This window comes from Spermophilus citellus (assembly GCF_964194105.1).
Source record: "Spermophilus citellus genome assembly, contig: SCAFFOLD_264, whole genome shotgun sequence".
NCBI lineage: Eukaryota > Metazoa > Chordata > Mammalia > Rodentia > Sciuridae > Spermophilus > Spermophilus citellus.
The window spans coordinates 55408-73574 of NW_027673160.1; positions in this window are offsets into that span (position 1 = coordinate 55408).

Below are 18167 nucleotides of genomic sequence, written 5' to 3' on the forward strand. Positions count from 1 at the left end.
CTATTTTTATGTATATTCTATAAAGCAATAATTTAAAAATCTATAAATAAATATACGATAGAAGAAAATATGAGAATAGAAAAAGGGGAAGTACTGGATACTTGAGGTAGAGAAAATTATATTTCATGTTTTTTGGTAATGTTAAACTAAACATGATTATTAAATACAACAATAATGCAATAAAAATTTTAAAAAAATCAACAAGCTTTACTTTAAATGAAGAAACCAAAGCATAAATTTTTAAAATTCATCTACAAAGTTATATGTAACTTTATCCAAAAACCTTTTCAATTATAAGAGCATCAAAAGAACTTATTATGATCTACTATTCATATATATTGTGAAATTATAATATTACAATAATCATCAAAGAATTGAAAGGGTAAAATTTCTAAGCTGCAAAGCCTGAATTAAAATGTAAAAGACCGGGCATTGTAAATGTCTAAGCTGCAAAGCCTGAATTAAAAAGTGAAAGACCAGGTATTGTTAAGTTCCTCTGCTACACCCAGAACCTGAAATTCCTGAGATAGTTAAGACAATTCCCTACTGGCCATTTAGCCTAGGGCCCTGTGCAGCTTGTCATGTAGGCATACAAGGCCCGAACCAATCAGTTTGAATGTGTACCTGCTTAGGAGTGACCAATCACCCCTGCCCGACCTGTTCCCGCCAATGAATGTGCTAATCATGTATGAAATTTGTTGTTCAATTTTCCAGCGCCTCATGCTGATTTGTTCTGATGTATGCAAAGCCCCTGCCCTCCCCAAAAAGTGTACTTAAGCACTGCTTAGCCTCTGCTCTGGGCTGCTCTCGCTTCTTGAGTGAGCCTAGAGCCTCAGCGCACTGAATTGGATCCTCAATAAATCCACTTCTGCAATTGCATGAGTCAGTCTCTTGGTGGTCTCTTCCTCCGACTTTTCACTGGACCCTTACAGAATCACAATATAAATAAGATTCCCATATGAATACATATGTATGCAAAAACAGTATACTTTATTGCAATAACAAATTCTGGATAAATCAAACCATAACAAAAATAATTTCAGCAATTTAGATAGGGCCTTTCTCAAAATAAATTTAAACCTGTTAGGGCTGTTTACTGGTGAAGAGTCCTTGCTTCCCCAGTGCTGAAGTATAACACCAGAGAAGTGCACCAAGGCAAGTTTAGGTGGAATTTTGACTCAGCAGTAAAGTGTTCACCTCCCATGTGCCATAACCTGGGTTCAATCCTCAGTGCCACATAAAAATAAGTAAGTGAAATAAAGGCATTGTGTCCAGCTACAGATAAAAAATACTTAAAAAATAAGTTACAAGGTCAGAAACCATCTCTACCTCAGAGCAAAGACTGTCCAAGGAAGGGGGCATGACCCTTGTCCTTGGAAAGACACACAGAGCACTCCTAGGCACATACCCATCCTGCTGAGCTGTTTATCTACAAATAACAGGATAAATCTGCTTTACCTGGTGTCCCTGACTCATTCAGGCTAGGTGGGGACCCATAACAACCCCCTAGAAACCACCAATCAGCATGAGACAGGGAAAATTCCTGGGATGCCAGATGACCCTTCCAGTAGTTTATGGTGGTTGATAACATTTTGGGAAACCATATAGTTCAGCAAATACTCCCCTAGTGGCCTAAGTCAATTAGTTCAAATAAATCCCCATCTTGTAGTAACCAATCACCCTTACCCAACTTGTTCCCACTAGTGAATGCGCTAATGATGTTTTAGAATTGTTTATGATTTTCCCAAGGTGTGTGATGATTTGCTAAGAGATGCTATGATGTATGTGGGGTACCTGCCTTCCCCAAAGAGTGTACAAAACTGCAGCAAACACTGGGCTCAGGAACTCCAAACCACAAGTTGCTTTGTGTGTGGAGGACTGAGCTAGCTCGCAATAAACACCTCTTTGTTGCTTACATCAGTCTTCTTCTCTGATGGTCTTTTGGGAGTCCCGCATTTGAGCATAACAGTCTCTCCTGAAAGCCATGGGAAAAGAAGACAGCACTCCAGTTCTCTAGGACTGCAGCTTTATAGCACAAAAAGTTGCAAAAGGGGAATATCTTGAGAAATTTGAACAGATAAGAGGATTTTGACAGGCGTAATACAAAGGCAGGTAGTAGGTTAATGGTCTAATTGGTTCAGCACTTAGGGAGTAAGCTTAGATCACAACATCAGAATTTAGGATGCACCACTAAAGTTTCAAGTGAGATGTTATTTGGTCACGAAAAGCCAGAATTTATGAGTCATCACTAAAGTTTCAGGGAGGGCTGTTATCTCATCCGGGAAAACCAGACATGGGTGAGTTCAAGGCACTGGCACGCATTTCAAGCAAGTTTACAAATCACAGTAATTTATAATGAAGCAGGAATTAACTTTTTATGCCTCTGTGACGAGATGGCTCCCAATCTTAAAAGGAAATTAGGCTGTATTTTTCACTTGCTATGGCCATAGCTTTTAAAGTATATGTTTCATATTTTAACAAGTATGAGCATTAAATTATTAATATTAATTACTACTAATTTTTAAAAGACTGAGTAAAATAGAAACTAAGATATTTGTTATTAAATGCATAAAATTTTGATTAATATATTGATAATATAAACATGGAAAATTTTGACAATGATAAAAAGACTTTTAATATAAGGGCTTCAATATTATAAGTCCCTCATGTTCAGTGGGTCAGTCCTTCAATATTTTTTTTTTCATTTTCTTAGGTCATTTTGAATTACACTTCTACAAATATTTGTTAAGTATACAAATTTATGATTTTGTATTTTGGAAAGTAGAAAAATGGCAGATTGACCTCCTGTCAGGATTTTAAAAATTATAAGCTATGTGAGGAATCTTAGCATTTTTTTTTCATATTTGCACACAGTCCAATTCTAGAGAGGAATGAGTTGGAGATATAGTCTACTGTCCTGAGCAGAAGAGAAATTTCCTTAGGCTATTTCTAAAGCTTTTAACTTTTCTAACTTTTCAGAATTTTTGGTAATATGGAAAAAACATTATTTATTTTAAGAAATGATTTGTTTGAAATTAATTATTTATCTTTCCTACATTATTTTTAATTTTCATTGATTTTTTTAGAAGAACTAACAGAACAGAATTCCAATAGTGTTCCATGTAAATTTAAAGGTATGTTTCTAATGATCAAGATAGAAAGCAGAAGCAAAACATCATCTAGTTTGATGGTTCTGCCTCAAACTACAGAGTCACTTATTTATTTCTGCCATTATTTATTATGTTCCTGAGGTTGCAGAAATCACCAGCCAACAAAGAGAAATGTCTTTTTAGTTTGTTTCTCACAACTAATTCAAGCTAAAATACACTAGTATCACTGTAGTTTCGGACCAAAGTGTGTTTCTAAATAATAAAAATATGTATACATAAATATATAAATAAATACTATGAAAATATAATATTAGATAGATTTTTTCCTGGATAATCATTTTGTAAATATTTCCCTTTAGACACAGTTCTGGGAACAAAGTGTCATAAATAAGACAAAAATCTTACATTGCTACACAGAGTAATTAAGGCACATACTAAGAGCTTGGTATAAAACTTGGCAAAGAGACATAAATAACTAGCGAACACCATAGAAAATTATACCTAAATGCAAAGAAGCAAATTCATAGTCTTTAAGTACATGAAGAGATAAGTTATCATAGCAAATTTTATAACTCAGTAGTTGCTAATATACAGAGATAGAGATATTTATTAAGAAATGGTTTTATGCAGATTTTTGGTTTAAAAAGGGAAAGATCAAATAATGTAGGTGATTTAAACATGAGCAATAATATTTTTCTGCATTCAGTACCTTTTTTGCAGATATATGAATTATAATTAAATACAACCAGTAAAATGCAGACATAGTGTAAAGATTATTCACTATGAGGAAAACTACTTAAAAAGAGAACCAAAACTTCCATTCTTGTCCAAATGATTATTCCTGACAAAATGACTACTTCTTTTGAACCATTTATGTAGCTATGATTTTTTGTAATAAATATTTTGGTGATATTTTTTGCATATTACTTAATGTATTTATGCTTCACATTTTCTCTTTTGTCTTATTTTACCACCTATATTCTGAAAGCAAATATTTCTAACTCCTAAACTCCCTTGATATTTGAGCTATCTTTTAAGTTTTAAGCTTAAATCATTTCTATAATGAATAATGTGCTTTCAGTAAAGAATTACTGTTATTATGCACCTAGCTTATTTACAGGAGTTTTGTTGTGTTCCTTGATTTTATTTACAGTGAAGTTTAAAAAAAAGTTAATTTTGAACCAAAACACAAAGAAAACACCACCAACTCCAATTTTAAATCAAATTAAATCAAGATTGTATTGTGTACACAAAAGCTGGCCAGGACTGTCTCTTACAAGATATCATGCTAGAGATCATCCCCCTGATCTTCAGGAAACAATTTTTACAGCACAAAAAGTTACAAAGGAGGTGAGTGTCTAGGGTATGTACTACTAACAAGATTTTGACAATCATAATGCAAAGGCAGATAGCAGAATAGGGATCTGCATGGCTAACATTCCAAGTTAGGAAATAAATTCAGCTCCAGACTTTAGAATATATGAGCAGCCACTGAGATTTAGATAGAAGTTTTATTTGGAAAGTGGGAGCCAGAATTTATGAGGCACCAGTAAGGTTTTAGAGGGTTGTTATCTGGTAAGGGATAGCCAGGCATAGGTGAATTGAAAACACAGGTAGAAATTCCAAGCAAGTTTAAAACACCAAATTTGGCAGGCCAAAGAGAAATTTTAGTTTTCTTACAGAAAAGATGAATAAACTTTTTACCTCTAAAAGCTCTAAGAGAAAATTGTATTTTTTGTATTTTCTCATATCTAATGGCTTTTGGCATTCCTTTGTTTGTGACCATAAATGCATTTCTTCTGTGTTCACGGGGCTTCCAAAACAAAATATATATACATATAGATAAGCCCTTCTCATAGGGAAGATGTTTCTAACATAGCAAGTAGAAACCTTTAACCTCACAGGGTCTGACAGTCTTATTATAGCATATGAAGGACCCTCCAATATGCTTGTTCTTCCAACAATTGTTGGCAAAGATTGACAAAAGTCAATTCATTGCACAGAATGAGTGAGGTGAGTCTCTGCTCTGCAGTCCAGAACAGGTGGTAAAAGAGCCCCCAAAGTGAGTTTAGGACAGGTCTTTACATGACATATCTGACAAAATCCTAAAAACAAAAGAAAACATAAATTCAGAGAGAACCATACCCACATAATCTCATTTGACAGAATCAAATTCATAAGAAGAACAGAGGACAGAGGCAAATCTAAAGGGATTTAACTATATTTTCTTTTTCTAAATTGCTATTAATGTCTCCTGCAATTATAAAGTTTTGGATCTCCTCAGTTAATATTTTATCATTACCTTCAACCTACAATGCATGATGCACACTGAATTTACCCTTATACTCATGTACTTATCACTTATTTTTTCTATAGAAATGCATATGTATATGAATATATTTTTCCCACATTTCTAAGATTCTACCCTAAAAATTTCTGTGATATCACTTCCCTGAAATGCATTTTCATTATTTCATGTCAGTTCATCTAAGTATTCCCTATCATGTGTTGGAAAAGATGAGACTACTCTAAGGCCCTTCATATTTGACTATTTATAAACTATAATTAAAGGTCAACCTCAGTACCTCCACAGAACTTAAGTCTCATTCACCTTTCTCATTCAATGTGCTTTATTTTTTAAGTAGGTAGCAGAAATTTTATTTTCAAGAATAGTAAATGACTTAAAGCGATTCAGGGTACTTTAGAGGATCACAACAACCTATGGTTTTGGTTTTTAAACAACTTTATCACTGAAAGATCTGGATTACACTCCAAGTTGGACACTGATACTATGCTTCCATGGGAAATGATTTCTTGGTTGTGAATATTGTCCTTTCCCTTTTCCCTATAGTCTTGGAAATGTGTGGATTGTGTGAACTTTTAGAATCATTATTTTTAACACACTTAGAATGGACATTTTGATAATAGGAGACATCCATATTCTGAAAAAAAAGAAGACCCTTCACCAAGCCCTAAAGAAGTGATAAAATTATCTCTGGGAAAAATAACAATTATCCATTAGATTATTTTTTAAAAATACTAAGAATAAGTTTAGTAAGTAATACATTACTGTACTAGGAAAAGTGATATAAATGGAATTTTAATTTTTAAAGTTGTTTCTGATTACTACAAAGAGAGCATAAAAAGCTGGGTACATGGGTTGGAATTGTGTCTCAGTGGTAGACTACTTTCCTAGCATGTGCAAAGCACTGAGTTTGCTTCTCAGCAATATATATATAAAGAAATATGTTTGGTTTTATTTTTTAAATACATGAAGCATATTGCATCACAATTCTTATTACAAATATAGAACAATTTTTCATACCTTGTTTTGTATATAAAGTATGTTCACATCAATTCCTGTCTTCATATATGTACTTTAGATAATAATGTCTATCACATTCCACAATCCTTGTTAATCTTTACACAACAATCCTACACTGGCTACTTCATATAAAATTGCCTCTGGGATTTAATGCATTAATCAAATAGATTTTCTGCATTCTATGCAGTGCTGTTGGAATGACTATTATAAAAATCTAAAATGGTCATGTATGGTGGCATATGCCTGAAATACTAGAAGCTCTGAAAAATGATGCAGGAGAATTGTTAATTCAAATACAGCCTCACGGACAAAACAAGGCTACAATCAACTTAGTGGTAGCCTGTCTCAAAATATAACACAAAAAGGAATGTGGATGTGTCTCAGTGGTGTGCACCCCTGGAATCAATACTCATCACCAAACCAAATAAAACCAAGCAAATATCTCATAATTAATAGGGAGTCCAGGTTACACAAATATGTAAAAATATTGGTGACAATATAAATTTAATAAATATATTTTTTATAAAAGTCTTAAGGATCTTTAAAAGCCCAAAATAAAAATGCCACATAATCCACTAGTAATAATTTGGGATTGCAGTGCAAGGTTGTACATGCTTGTACTCCCAGTGGCTTAGGAAGGTAAAAGGTAGAAAACTAGGGATTTATTCTAAAGTTAAAGACCAGCCTCAAGAACTTTGCAAGGTCCTAAGAAACTCAGTAAAACCCTCTCTCAAAAATAAATGAATAAATAAAAGTGTTGGAGACTGGGAATGTAGCACACTGGTAAAGTGCCCTGGGATTAATCTCCAGTATTTAAATAAATAAAAAGATATAAGTAATAATTCTTGGTTAAAAATATCATACAATCCTCTAATAATAACTCTGGGTATATATGTAAAGGAATTGGAATCCTTTTGCTAAATATATTGCCAAACGTCTATTTTTTATTGTATCTTTATTCACAGTATCTAATAAAATGAAACAAATGAAGTACCTTTTAGATAGAAAGTATATCAGAAAATTCCTTTCAGTTTCAAAGCATCCAATTAGTCCATCCCTTCAGAAGCTACACCCTTAAAATTCAAACTGGTCCCTAGAAGGCAAGAGTCAGATAGTAGTGTTTTCTAAATACTCCAAAAAATTTGGAATCTCTGGGAACCTTGTTTTAGATATTCTAAAAGTCAAAACTAGGTCATATGGGAGGTTAGAATGAGAACACAACACATAGTAAATTCTTTAAAGGGGAATTTTAATTCAGACCCTGTCATAACTGAAAGCAATGTTGGAGATAAAAATAGATCTGTTTCACTGATTTTTGGGTTATGGATACAACAGCTACCATATATGTAATTGCTGTCTATTCCTTATAGCATTTTTTCTTTTTCCTATTTTTCTACTGTCTCCGATGAAGTAATTCATTTTTGCCTTCAGTATTCTTTACTTATAATTCCTTTAAAATCATTTAAATGGCAGCCAGAGAATATAGATTATCTATTTTATGCAAACTAAGTCCATCTTCAGATAATATTCTAAATAGCTCAGACGCCTTACAGTAGGATTTCCCAGTTCACTGTCTGTTGTGGCATTCCTGCCATGCATTTTAATCATCCACATCTATAGGCAACAAATACATTGTTACCATTATCCTATTAAATCAAGAGGAAGAAGTGAGGAGGTCTTGCTTTCTGTTCATTCCTCCCTGCTGCTGTCCTGTTCTCTTTTGGTAGGTTCCTGTTTGTTCCTTCTCTCTAAAGAACTTCTCTTAGCTCCCTTGTGGCAGGTCTGCAGGGATGAATCCTATCAGGCAGGTTTTGTTTCTTCAAGGAGGTTTTTCTTAAATCTTTCACTCCATTCTTTTCTTGCTTGCTCCTCCGTGGGTACAGTGTCTCCTCCTTACTCTGGTTTCAAGGTTCTCCCTTCGTCTCTACTTTAATGCTGTTTACTGTAGATTTTTTTATGTCATCTTATTTGGTGTTCTCTGGGCTTCTTGGTTCTATAGTTTGATGTCTATCTCTAATTCTAGAAAGATCTCAGCAATCTCTCATCTATTTACTCTGCTCAGTCCTCTCCTTCTTTATTTTTTCAATGACTCCTCCTTTTTGAAAACTTCCCACAATTCATGGAGGGCTCTATTCTGGTTTTTCTTTTTCTTTCATCTTTTATTTCAGCCTGAGGAGTTTCTATTAAGCAGTTTTTTAGCTCATTCTTAGCTCAGCTGTGTCTGGTCTGCTGATGAGCCCATCAAACACATTTTTCATCTTGTTCACAGTATTTTTGATTTCTAGCACTTTTTCCTTTTGATTCTGAGAGTCTGCATCTTTCTGCTTACATAGCTCATCTGCTCTTGCATCTTCTCTACTTTTCCCACTAATACTCTTGGAATATTAATCAGAATTATTTCAAATATTGTCTCCAGTAAATCATAATCATTTTAAATTCCCTGCTTCTTCATGCCAACATTGCCGTCCAATCTCGGTCATATCTTTTTGTCTCTTTTGATTTCTTTTATTATTATTATTATTAATTTTTGCCTTCAGCATCTAGCCTGAAATATGTTGATAAAAAGTAGCTGAGGTAAGTAGGACATTAGTATAAAGGACATTAGAATAAAAGAAATTAGTATAAAAAATTTCCCTTTATCTGGCTCGAGATTGGGCTGTGTTTGATGTCTGCTATGACAGTAGGTATCCGAGCTCTGATTCCCTCTCAGAGAGCTTTCTCAGCTGTCAGATAAGGACTCACTCCTATACACGGGAGCCCTGTTGGAGTGGTGGCAAGGAGTGACAGAGAGTTTCATAATCTTTATTTATGTTGACCTTATACCAAATGTGTGTCATGGGTCTGTGACCTGAGGTCTTCCCTACCCCCCATCAATACAGCTCTTTTTCCATCCTTCCTCCAACTACTTTCCTATTCAGAGTGTTCCCACCCTGCTTCCTTGAAGCCCTGACACCTATTGATCTGACTTTTCCATTAGTGAGGCAGGAAATCTAAGGAGTCTTCCAGGGAAGACACTTTGTCCCCTAATTAGCTTCCAGAATGACATGTCCCTGAGAGAAGCCTGTCTTACAGGGTAGAATCCGGAACACCTCTCCTGGCTATGCCAGAGGCGGGGCAGTCTGTCTAGAGTCATCCCAGTGAGGACCAGGTGGAGTTGGTGATGCTGAACCCCACAGAGTGGCAGGGCTCCTCAAGACTGCAGACCCAGGCCTTTCCTCCTCTCGTCCTAGGCCACACAGCCTAATGCGCATCACCGAGCCGCCATGTTTCTGTTCCTGCAGTGCATAGCCCTGGAGGCTTCTACCTGGGGTGTGCACAGGTTGGCTGTGACTCTTTGGACACATCTGTCTCTCAACATTCTCAAGTGGCAGTTTGCTCTACACCTCCGTTTTCTGGCAGGTACAGAAAAGTTGTAGATTTTTAGTTTATGCTTTTTCTTTGGCAAGGATGTGAGGGACAATTTAAGCCCTTTGAATGTCAAACTACAACTGAAGTCTTGAAAATTTTTATTTTCTGATACATCCTCTACTGAACTCTATGAATCACTTTTTCAGTTTAGGTGCTGAGCCCCTCCTTTCTCCTTACCTACGGCCGAATCAGCGGTGAGTGCAGGGGAGCTGGCGTCTGAGAACAGCGGACTTGGGCAGAGAGTCTTCGGCGGGGCAGGGGACGGGGCTCTTGTTGGAAAGAGCTCACCCGAGTCCTCACACGGGGCACCAGAATGAAAGAATTCCCCACGCAAAGACACTTCACTGGGAGAATTCCAATTTTATTGCAAAAAAGCTGTGTGCTTATATAGAACTAAAGGGGAGATGGTAGGGCTTAGATAAATGGCAGGCCACCCGTTTATTGGCAAGTTCTTTCAGATATGAGTTCCCGTGCCCAGGCATTAGTTCTCATTGGGGCTAAGGTTCCCCGCCAGCAAGGTTTGAAATTGGCGCTGGTGGGAGAGTTCACAAGGGTGGGAACTTTTCGCGCCACTGCAGAGAAGAAGAAGGTAGGAAGGAGAAGTCCTTAGGCAACATGTTGGGTTTTTTTCTCTGGGGTACGGCTGCGGTTTATACTTTTCCCAACAAAGTCCATGAACAACTAAAAAAAATTAAAAACAAACAAAAACCCAAACAACAAAAAACATTTGTGTTTTTGATTCCAGGCACTGGGCCAGACATTATGACTACAAAGATAAATAAGATCCCACTTTAGAAATATTAAAAATAATAAAAAGCATGGAAAATTAGTTTCTTTTTGAAAACCAAGGAGTTTTAATGGATCCTAATACTTAATATGTGAGACAAGGCCATACAAATATCATCAATATGCAGGAGGTACATAGATCTGACTGGCAGGAAAAACCTAATTGGGAGTTAAAAGAAAATCACTGAAAACCAAATATTTGATGGAAAATTACACTATAAAAATAAGTGTGACATAGGCCAGATGCAGTGGCACATGCTTGTAATCCCAGGAACTCTGGAATGTGAGGCAGAAGGATCTTGAGTTCAAAGTCAGACTCAGCAATTTAGCAAGGCCCTAAGAAACTCAGCCCAACCCTGTAGCTAATAAAATAAATCACTGAATTTCTTAGAGCCTTCATTTTGCTGAGGCTGGCTTTGAACTCTAGATCCTCCTATCTCAGTCTCCTGAGCCACTGGGATTACAGGTGTGTGCCACTGTGTCTTGCTAGGCCTAAATATCTTAATGTCTCTTTCAAATAATTTTCATTGTGACTTTTAAAAGATAATAAAAATGAAGTAAGCCTTCTCCCAAAGTGTGACCAGAAATTCTGTATTAAAAAGTGTATATGTATAGGGCTGGGGATATAGCTTAGTTGGTAGAGTGCTTGCCTTGCATGTATAAGACCCTGGGTTCAATCCCCAGCACCCCCCCCTCTGAACACACACACAAGTATAAAACAGGGCTGGGGTTGTGGCTCAGCAATTGAGAGCTTGCCTCGCTCATGTGAGGCACTGAGTTCGCTCTTCAGCACCACATAAAAAAAATAACCAGCAAACAGTATTGTCTACATAATTTTCTTTATCAACCCAAAATAGATCTCTGTTTAACTCCCTCCCCAGGAAAGCTTTTATTTCTACTCACTTCCATCCACCTCTCTTTGCATCTGCATATAAGTTAGTACTTATTTTAATTCTACAACAATGACCAACTTGCATGTTTATTTTAAAATGTGAAGTTTTATTTATTTAGGCAGTGCTGGAGATTGAACCCAGGGTCTTATGCATATTTGGCAAGCACTGAGTCATACTCCCAAACCAAAAATGTAAACGTTTCTACCATGATAAATGAACATGTTTGAATCTTACCTGAAACCTGAGTACTCCAAGCACCTGGGCTGTAGGTGGTGTAATAGTGAACTTCCACTCTGATCTCCAACGACCATTCCTATTAAAACATACACATACAGTGCTGCAGAATTAGCAGTAGGCACAAGAAAGAGGTGATTTACCACTGAGGCCAAAAAGTTGAAAAAAATTTTTGAGGGGTTGGGGAGGAGGGGACCAGTCATTCCCAATTTGATAAACCCAAGGCATACTCAAACCTAAGTCTGGAACCAAGTGGCCTGACCATAAATGTTTTCTAAATTATCTGGATTTCCACTTTTCCTTAGTTTGCGTTGAAGTGAACCATGCCCATTCTGTTCATGGTATGCTCTTCTGAAAATGGACAGGCTGCTGAGTTACATAATCAACTCAAATATTACTAACCCTTACCCAAGTAAAACTCAATAATTTCAACTGGGCACTTTATATTAATCATTTGTTCTCACTCAATATAAAAGTACTTTTTAAAAAGATATGGCTATAGAATCTTAGAATTGGAGCTGGGTATGGTGACACATTCTTGTAATCTCAGTGACTCACAAGACTAAGACAGAAAGATTGCAAGTTCAAGACCAGCCTCAGCATCTTTGTGAGACCCTGTCTCAAAATAAAAAATAATAATAATAATAACAAGAACGAGGGATGTATCTCAGTGGTAAAGCACCCCTCGTTTCAATCTCACATATTGGAGAGAAAACAAAACAAAACAAAACAAAAACCAAACCAAATTAGAATTGGAAGGAATCTAAATAATGTCTAAATTCATAGATGGAGAGCTAAAATCTTGTAAGTAAAAAAAAATTACCTTGCTGAGGCAGGAGAATTAGAAGTTCAAGGCTAGCCTCAAGAATTTAGCAAGACCCTCAGCAACCTAGTGAAATCCTGTCTCAAAAATAAAAAGGACTAGGATGTATGTAAATTAATAAATGTTGGGAGCAGTGAATGAATTATATAATCGTTGAGCTGTCCCTCCTGGGAACTCTCTGCGCAAAGGCCTAGATTTGAAACTGTCCAGCTGCTGTGGTGATGCCCTGTTCAAAGGGGAATTACATGCTAGCCAGGGACTTATCATAACTTAACCTTGGGTTCTAATGGCAGCTGTCCACAGGTGGAGAATTTTGAGCACAAGCTGATAGTTCTAATTGAGCTGTTTATACCCTCCACTTTGTTTCTGTTTATCTTTAAGAAACTTTCTTACAACGAATCCTTTTGAGGTTAAAACCTATATAATAAACATGGTGAACTGGCTCTGGGTTGTCCATCCCTCGTCAGGGGATGGAGAACCATGGGGCCCCAGCTTTTTCTCTATTTGTCTTGTCTGCATCTCCTTATCACCTGGTCTGGTATCTGAATTAAGTGCTGTGCAGTTTGCAGCAAAAAAAAATTCTCAAAATGGATAAAAATTGCTGATTTCTCTACAAAATAATTAGATGCAAAAAAAGAGAATATCTATTTCTTACCAAAAGTTTTTAGGCTGAAACTGGTGGCTTTCAATACATGCCATGATAGTCTGTTGTACATCTATAGTTTTAGAATAAACCTATTGGGGAAAACAAATCAAACTAGAAATACACAATTAATCTAAATGCCAAACAATGCACATAAGCAATGTATTAAATCCTTGAGACAGATAGAATAAGCAAAACATAGCACTCACAACCAGATCCTGTTAAATTCTTTATATATGTATATATTTAGTTGTATTGGACACAAAACCCATATTTTATTTTTTTTTATGTGGTGCTGAAGATCAAACCCAGTGCTCTGCACATGCTAGGCAAGCACTCTACCTCTGATCCACAACCCCAGCCCTAGATTCTGTTAAATTCTAACAGAGACAGAGGTACAATGAATAGAGGAAAATATTGCTCCTGGCTTAGAGTTTAATGGAGGTGCCATTTAAGCTGAGCTTTACAAAGCAGATAAGATTCTGATAAGCAGAGACTGAGAATAAAGACCAGTAAACAGTTCAGGCATGAAATCAAGGGTTTGTTAAGTGAATGTCAATTAGGTCATCATGTTAGAGGGTATGTGTAAAGTAGACTAGTGGGAGACAAAATGGTAGATTTAGACCATACAGTAGTATATATAAGTAAGAACTTTAGATTTCATTCTACAGGAAGCAGAAAGAGAGTAAAACAACATGACCAAAACTATTATATTGGGAGAATATGACCAGCACTATTATTTTTGGAGAATGACCAATACTGCTATACAGGAAAAAAGGGAAGAAAAGCTGGAGGCTGGTTAGAAGACCACATAAATTAATTTAGGTCATAATCTAGGGTAGTATCAAATGGTAATGAAAAGGAAGGGTTCCAGACAAAATGCATAAGTTTAGCAATATATTGTAACTGAAGGGTTAAACAAACAAATGGACAAACAAAAACAAAAGGAAGGGCCAAAGTATTTGTACATCTGAATGACTGGAAGATGGTGGTATCAGTAACAAACTGGGAAATCTAGATGGAAATGTCTAGCCAGTAGTTACAGAAACACCAACTCTTCCTTACAGTAGAAATAAATGGAAACAATTACTAGAGGAATGCAAAGAAGCCATCGAATTTTAGAGTTCACATAATATGTTTTCCCATATTATTTTCTATTTGCTCTAATAAAACTGGAAAAACTACAACAAAATAAAAGAAAAGGCATGTTTATCATCCACAAAAGGTAAAGCTGAAGTTAGTTCATAGGTGTTTCTGTCCAAGGTCTCTTAAGAGAATAAGTGGTGAAGATAAAACCAAAACACATTGTTTTTCTAACACTAAGTCTGTGTTACTTTCCCTATATTTAGTGGGCTATGAACTTTCAAGAGTATTTTAAAAGTTTTTGGATATTAGAAAATTAGAGACAAAGTAAAAAGAGTTAATAGGTATTGATAATGGAAGTCTAAGCAAAAGATCATTTCTATTTTCTGGGCTCAGTATGAAACAGCCGCAGAAGTCAAGGACCACAAAAATGTTCACTGGATCAAGTGATTCAGGAACCATTAATACTCTCAGAGAGCACTTTCTATAGGATGGAGACTAAAGTAAAACTCAAAGGCTCATAAGTGGATGAGTAATGAGGACATGGCACTAGTAGGGGAAGAAGGCCCAATGATTTGGAGGGTAAGGAAGAAAACAGAGGAGAAACAGCAAGATGAACAGAAACAACTCAGAGGAATTATCATGATTAAAGTTTTATCTCCATTAAGTACAGGAAAAAATAAGAACATTTCTAAGTAATGAGAACTTTATAAGAAGAAAAAACAAAGTCATATGAAATTGTCTTAAAGTACACAGGATAGTATGAAACCAAGAGTAAGAACCTTTCTTTCTCAAATTCAAGTATAACAGAAAAGTTTTTCAGTGTGGAGGGAAGAGAAAAAGATTTTATGTCAGACTCACACCTAATAAAACATTGGGGATTAGATGCTCATCTAGGACAAATAAGAATTTTCTGAAAAATGCCACATAGAAAATGTGATAGGTAATAATGAGTTGAAATTACTAAAATAGATTACTAAGCAAGACAGCTAAGAATACAGAAAACTAGTGTACAGTAGACACCATTAGAAAAATTCCAGCACTGTGTTGCTCATTTGATAGCTAAGGGAAGTGAAAAAAGACCCCTGAGGTTATTTGCCATTGAAACTCTCCAAATTAAGAATGGGGAATGACAAACTTTGAATAGGTAACAAATGACAAATTGAAAGTATATTTAGGATCGAAAAGCCAATTTCTAAAAGGAAGTGTATCAAGTCTCCCACTGCAATACTGGGTTCCAAAAAGAATTCTGTACTGGTATCCACCAAGATGGGTTTTCTCCTTTATTAAACAAACAAACAAACAAACAAACAAATAAATAAATAAAATAATGTTATCTACCATTTAGGCAGGGCTTATGTTGTGCCACTGTTTTGAGCACTGTAAATGCATCATTAACTCATTTAATCTTCACATCAATACTATGTGGTAAGAACTATTTCCATTTCAAATGAGAAAATAGACATAAAACTATTAAGTCATTTACCTAAGGTCACACAGCTAGTTAGGTGGCAGGGCTAAGACTCATACCATTTATTAAAGTTTAAATGTAAGTGCACTTAACTAACGTTCTATATTGCCATTTCACTCATCATCATCACATATTTAAAATACTCAAGTTAATGTATTGTTTTGAGAATTGCTTAGAGATTAGATTTTCAGAATTCTCATTAAAAAATAAACCTGTTAGGTAATACATGTTAATTAGCTCAATTTAGCCATTCCACAGTGAATACATATTTCAAAACATCATGATTTTATTAATCGATATAAGTTTAAAATACAATAATAAAAAATTATTAAACATTCTGAGGCTGGTGTTACAGCTCAGCTGGTAGAGTTCTTGTTTTACATGCACAAAACCCTAGGTTCAATTCACAGCACGACCAAAACAAACAAAGAAACAAATAAAAAATTAAACATTCTATACATATTTTTCTTGTCACAATATTATAAAGGGGAAATCATGTAGAGCCAAATTTATCTGTTAGATCCCAAGAGATAGTAAAAAATAAAAATAACATTACTCTAGATTTCTAAAAGTGTTTATTTCAAAACAGTTTTGATTATCTAGTGAAAAATATCTTAACTATGCAGAAGTAATTTTTTGTATAAATGCCTATGCCAAAAAGACACAAATGTGGACAATAGATCTCCCAACAATTTTAACATTTTTTCCTAAGTCTAAGTTAAAGTATTTAAAAACTTAATTTTTGAAGGAAGGCAATATTTTTTCATAAGTAAATAAGATAAATATGAAATAGAACATATAGAAATTTAAAATTATTATGCATTGTGATTTTATAAAGAAATTTTTCATGTATTTATTCTCCTTTCAAAAATGGTTTAGGGGGCTGCGGTTGTGGCTCAGTGGTAGAACGCTTGCAGTATGTGTGAGGCACTGGGTTCAATTCTCAGCAACACAAATAAATAAATAAATAAATGCCCACTGACAACTAAAAATATTTAAAAAAAAAAGATTTAGGGAATAAAGTACAGAGACCATATCTAAGAAAGAAGTGATGTTTGGTTGGCTAAAGTTCCCAAGTGATAAGGTAAATGTAAGAAATATAACACTCTGATAATGAAATAGGCAGACAGTTACTTAACAGTACAGAAGCCATTGGAATAATGATCTTTCACATAGGCTCTTAAAGCATTGTCATAGGATTCTCTCCAAGACTTCAAACCTCCATCTACTTTCTCTGGTTAAGGGTCACTTGCTTCTTTCCATAAGTGATCAAACTTAAAGGAAATTTTGTTTCTTGGATCTAAAAATTGGCTATTACCCAGGTCACCATGTTCTGTAATTAAGACCTTCCAAAGAAGAATTAAAATTATGAGTAACTATAAAAAATATAGTTATCACATTTTGCAAAACAAGTAAATAAAATTGAGGAAAGCAGTTTTTCATTAAGTCAAATTTCTCTTTCATATTGATTTTTCCAAGTCTCATTTTTATTCTTATGAAAAGATTATATTTATGGTAAGTCAACTTTATCCTATAAACTGCCTCCCTCCTAAACACCCATCATTTCTTGGTTGGTTTAATATTTATCTAAGTACTTTTGAACACTTTGGTATTCTTTTTTTCTATACTTTATGCAAAATTTTCAGAGTCACTATACTGAACATTTAAAAATATATAAAGGTAAAAATCTCCTATTTTCCAAAGAGCAAATTCCTAAAGGAACTTAAAGTAGCCTACATTTCAGTATGAATGCTTTTATTTCCCCATTGAATAAAAATGTCTCCTGTTATTCTTACCAAAATGAATTAGAAATAGCTGGAAAACTTTTAAGATCTTTTGATTTTCTCTCTTCATATTAGGGGCATCTCTCTCTCTCTCTCTCTCTCTCTCTCTCTCTCTCTCTCTCTCTCTCTCTCTCATCAAAGATAACAACTAGTATCAGCAGAAAGAGAAAAGAATTTCCTAATGTGTAGAATATTTTTAAAAACTTTGAAAATCAAGACATAAATTTATTCAGCACTTAATATACATCTGCTTTAGTTTCTATCATCTCAACTACGTGTCAGGCATAGGTCTATCTAATGGGTGTATTTTTTCATATATTTTTTTGATCTTTTGAAAATATGTGAAAAGGCCATTTGTTGGGCATGTAAGCTGGAAATAATCCTACTTGCCTTTGCGCGGGATCATAGGGCTCCACTCACTGGTCTGTATATTTGTGGTTTGGAACACCAACCACAACCAGCCCCATTACCATGGTAACCTGGCCACACTCACGTGCACATTGTGTTCCTTTTCTTTCTGCTTTTTGCCAGTGAACTTTCAGCCCATTGGATGCCACTTGTAAGTGTGTTGCTTGCTCACTGGATTATTATGGCCCTCAGCTAAATT